A 5,156-nucleotide genomic window follows, 5' to 3' on the forward strand; every position below is an offset into this window, starting at 1 on the left:
TCATTAGAAGAGATGGGAGTAACCCACACTTTATCTCACCACACGCAACCAACCAATTCATTCTGGTGTACACATTTGTACTGCTGTATGACGGTACGGTGTTGAAGAAACCTGCCCGTAGTTTCAATTGCTGCGCAAAAAAAGAGAATCAACCAGCAATATTGAGATTACGAGTTCAGCTTGTTAACCATGACACCATAGCAGCATCCCGCGACATGCCGGTAAAAAAAATATCACGGTGACGAGACGCCTTTTTTTTTTGCTAAAGTTAATTATGCACGTGCAGCATTGTAGAATTGCATAAAACGATAGAGGTTAACTAGTAACGAAGCTAAATAAAGTACAACGAGGCTTCATTATTTCTTCACAATGTTGTGAGTCTTGCCTCTGCACGTTTTGCCTTAGAACGTTGGGCCAAGAAGCGACACAGTCACAAGCAGAGGACATTAGAGGTCCGCGCTTCCACCTCCAGTATCCGATCTGGATTTGCTTTCGACAACCGCATAGCTGTCAAACGCTTATCAGCGCCCTACCTTATTGCAGACCAGACCTTATTGATCGCCCCGTGCCCTTATAAATCTCAACGTTCATCCTACAAAGTCCCATCACAAGCGAGAAACATAAACAGACAAAAAAGTTTCCATATTCAAACCATACCTGTCAACCCCATCGCAAGGGAAAAATACAAATAGACAAACACATTTTTCTCCCCGTATTGAAACGGCTGTACACCGTATGGACCTGAAAACTCATTTTTCCTGTACAAGAATACGGGTAAACCGCATGGGTTGACAGATATGCAACCAACACAGGTCTAGACAATGCATGGGGGGGATTTCGTTGGCAGTGGTGCACATGCACGAATCAAAACAAATGTCACCACATTCATCATTAACATTGCCTAACAACAGGACATATATAAGAATAATAATACTAGGTGTACATTTTATATAATGCTCTCAGAGCAGAGGGCATCGGCTGATGGACTTAACTTTGGAGAGTGCACCTTATACTGTGGGGCCCTGCAAAAACTGGGAAATATAAGAAAGTTGACAAATTAAGTGTTTTACTAAGATACAGTGCACAGGTTTAACATTAGTGGACAATGAGTTGCCTGTACACCTTAGTTGATATTATCTACTTTCCCACGATGCGTTATTTAGTTCTATTTGTTAATTTATTATTAATAATATACACCAGTTAGCGGCTTAACCAGGTGCTCAATGTTTGTCGGGACAAAAGTGCTTATATGTCAATGCGAAAATGCATTTTTCAACTCTCTTAAAACGTCTCAACTTTCGCAGGGCACCACAGCGTACAGTACAACTGTGTTTAGTCACCCCCCCCCCCCCGCTCCCTTCTGCTCTGAATGATGGGCCTTTGCCTGCAATGTCAGCTTGTCATGATTTTTGTTTCTGCCATCAGGCAATGTTGATGATGAATGTGGAGATTCGTTAATTAATTTTAACAAATGTAAGTCGTGTTGCGTGTGCTGCACCTTAGGCTAAACACAATACTTTATTAGTCCATGTAATATACTTGAAACAATACATAACTCACACGAGACACCAAATGTTTTTTTTTCTATGGGAGGTGACTAAGAGAAGAGGCATGCCCAACATGACGTTATACAACTCCATTCTTTTAAGTTTGGAAGGCAAGGAAAAAGCTCATTGACGAAATAAAAATAAACTTATTTTGTTTCTATAAAACAATCTGATTGAGAAAGTTACTACCAGCCAAAATCGACACAACTGCTAATGAACAACCCAAATGATAATAGTTCCAATGAAACAATACACTGGAGTATTTTGACAGCATTTATTATGCATGTATTATGCACCATCGTTCAAGCAAATCACTGTACTGCGGTACATGCATTGCGCATGTCTACGTATCATTTTACGAACTACAAGTGGAAGTAAGTCATAATTGACTTTTGCATTGCATTGTTCATTCATCTCAACGTGTCCACATTCAATGCTTCAACACAGAATAACTTCACTCTCCACCCTAATTGCTATTCAATCAGCTGTGTTCACAGTGAACAACAAAGTCAATCTGGCTGTCATCAACAAAGTCCATCGGGGGGGGTGATGTGCAAGCAGCTTCTAATTAGCACTCTGATGTTTCTTCCTTGTGGAGGGTCTTTCCACTTTAATACCCATTGATGTTCAATTGTAGTATATGTACTTATACATATCACATGGGCCTATTGCTTTGGGAATGCTCAGCTATGCATACAGCTGTTGGCTCTTCCTCACCTCCACCCTTGTGTTTCGGAACACAATGTTCCATTCTTAGAAGTAATAGAGCCCCTTAAGTATTGTCCCTTCCCCCCAGACACCTTTCATTGTTTAAAAATGACCACATTTCAACTTTCCACATCGTAAAGTATATTTGGATGAGATGTCGCATTTTAAAAAGGCAGCAGCCACGGCAGGAAATAAAGAAAAATAATCGCGAATGGTTACGTCAAGCAGGAAAAATTCCGTGTTTATTTTGGTTCAGTTGTGCTGAATGAAAACAAATTACAGTTGGACAAGCATATGCAGACTTGAGATTTTCATGGTGAAAATGTCCTAAGTGGCTATTTGCTTTTTGTTGCAAGTCTATTTATGTATAAATCTTTTGCAATTCATATGCGCGCACATGCAGTAGTAAATGGAATCGGAAAAAGTTTGATCCAACAAAAAATACGCCAAGTACTACTTGCCACAGAGCTGCTCGCCAGTCCCGTGTGTTTACCCAGAGGCCCCTGTCATGCAAACAACCAATGAAACAACAGAAAATGCCACCTGGCATGCCCCGTACAGAAATGCCATTGCCCCAACCAGAAGGCAGTGTTTTTTTTTATTTGCTTCAAACTCTCTGGGAAAAAAATTGCACAAAGGCAACCCGGCCTGGGCAGAGAGAAGCCCCCCTTCTGTTGTGCCAGTTGGCCCGGGTGGAGAAATTCTCACCGAGGCCACAGCGCGCAGCAGGGGTGCATAAAAAACCCTCGTGTGCCACACAGAAGCGCGAGCGATCTGTTACTTCATTACGCAGCCGCGGCGTCGCAAGGTGTGTCCACCAACACAAGCAGAAATGCACACTCTGTCAAATATGGCATACGCTGTACGTAAAATGCATAAGACAGACGAGCCAGAGATCCAGTGTATATCCTTAACAGCCTATTGGCGAGCACCTATTGAGGAGGCCGGCCTGCATGGCACACAAAGGGGATGGGTGGCCAAACCACACCTGGCTGCCTTTATCCAAGGTACTCATTTGAGGCTGAATCAACCTAGGGAAGGGCTAGAACCAGTTCTGATATATACCAATGATGTTAGCCATGACTGGGTATCTCATGCAGTGGAGCTCAATGTGCTAACCTCAAGGCTACAGCTCCCCATTATATGCGTATACATGTGCACGAACAACACCGGTTTTTTTTTGTGTGTCTTTCACGATCGTGGGTGACTATTTAGAGTACGGCTATTCATACATGTGCAAATTTTGCTAAATAAGTGCAATTTGTTACGGCGCTTGGAAGAATGTTTCTTTTTTTTTTCCAACCGGGCTGTTCTTCTTCCTTTAATAACTTTAGACATTACTCAATGTTGCCAGGAGAGTTTCCTTGAGCCTGAACCTCGGAGGTCAGCGAGTCGGTCGGGGAATTCTGCAGTATGGGAGCGATTGACTCTCTCCCTTTTATTTTTAACTGGAAGCAAATGTTCGCATTTTTAATCTCGGCTGTTCATATACATTGCGAAAGAAAAGTCTTGGCTCTTTAAACGGTAAAATATCAGCGGGCAAAATTGGCCGATATCGGAGAGTATGCCGTGCCAGCACTGCACAGAACGTGTAAATCGGTATTTTTCAGATCGGTTGCTATTCCTTTTCCACGATGTTTCCACAGAGGGCAAACAACAGTGGATGTGCCCACCAGAAAAAATACATCTTCCTGGCACTTAGAAACTAAACTATGCTCATTTTACTCAACTAAATAGCTTTTTCAGAAGCGACCTAGCCACAAATGATAGCTCAACGAAGTGGCTTGTCACGTGGACATTTATAGCAGACAAATACTCTAAACCCATGTTTATAAATGTGGAGGGAAAAACCGGAGGACCCGGAGAAAAATCCACACGACCACGGGGAGAACCTGCAAACTCCAAATATACAGACGTCAGTGTCGGGGATCGAACTCATGACCTCCTGTTTACCAGGCGAGGCAGTTAACATCTCGCCACCGTCGCGGTGACGAGATGTTAATATTTCAAGCACTGAAAGATGCTGGAGGGCCCACGCCCAATAATGTGTACTTTCACATTCTCGTGCGTTGAAATGTAATCTTGCACAAAATGTTTGGGACACGAGGTTGAAATCTTTTTTTAATGCATCAATATCAATGTCTACATTGCTAAGGAAAGGAGGAATTTAAAATTAACATGTGCTACGTTGTAATACAGTAAATAATTTAATATTGCTACCCATAAAAAGAGGAAACAGTGCCAGCCAAGTTTTGTTGAGCATCCTGCGGAACCCCTAATTAAGAGAAAATGCTCTTGTTCCGTAATGGGGATGCCTGCTGAGCATGTTCCACTTAAAATACTTGCTCAAGCTATGCACTTTTAAAAATATAGATTAAAAACTAATTTCTTTAGAATAACTCTTTGTGTTTAACTTGCTGTCCTTCCCCTGCACCACCGATTAGCGCGCTTATCCACACGTATGGTGCAAAAGAAGTTCAACATACACACATACAATTGTGCAGCATGTCCAGCACTAATTTATACCTGTGCCCCAGCCCACGTTTAGGGTCACTGCACGATTTGGCGAAGCTCCAAGTTTGGATTAGCCCACACGGGTGATAAACAGAAGGCCCACAAAGCAGCTCCACTCCCAGTGCCCTCCCACCCTCCCCTCCAAACTCCTTGCTCTCTCCTCCTCTCACCCCCCCACTTCTCCTCTGCACAAGCGTGAGTGACATCACGGGTTCCGCCTCTGCACATTGACGTGGAGTTCCGAGACCGCCGGGGGTCTGCCGGCGCGAGGAGGGACAGCGTGGCCCGGCGTTTTGGTTGGAGGGGCGCCGCGGTGGGGAGGAGGAGGTGGTGGTGGTGGGGGGTGCTGAGTTGGGGGGTTGGGGAGTGAGAATCGAGAGCCGGCCG

General features: G+C 43.7%; 2 protein-coding genes across 6 annotated transcripts in view; one reads left to right on the plus strand and one right to left on the minus strand.

Annotated features, from left to right (window-relative positions):
• Nucleotides 1-5,156, plus strand: part of LOC133341828 (synaptotagmin-2-like) — a 389,152-nt gene that overhangs the window by 73,320 nt on the left and 310,676 nt on the right. The window lies entirely within an intron of this gene.
• Nucleotides 1-5,156, minus strand: part of LOC133341821 (ras-specific guanine nucleotide-releasing factor RalGPS2-like) — a 210,483-nt gene that overhangs the window by 52,146 nt on the left and 153,181 nt on the right. The gene's annotated exons all lie outside the window — the stretch shown is intronic.

Source organism: Lethenteron reissneri, chromosome 12 (assembly GCF_015708825.2).
Source record: "Lethenteron reissneri isolate LAM-NWPU_2019-01 chromosome 12, ASM1570882v1, whole genome shotgun sequence".
Lineage (NCBI taxonomy): Eukaryota > Metazoa > Chordata > Hyperoartia > Petromyzontiformes > Petromyzontidae > Lethenteron > Lethenteron reissneri.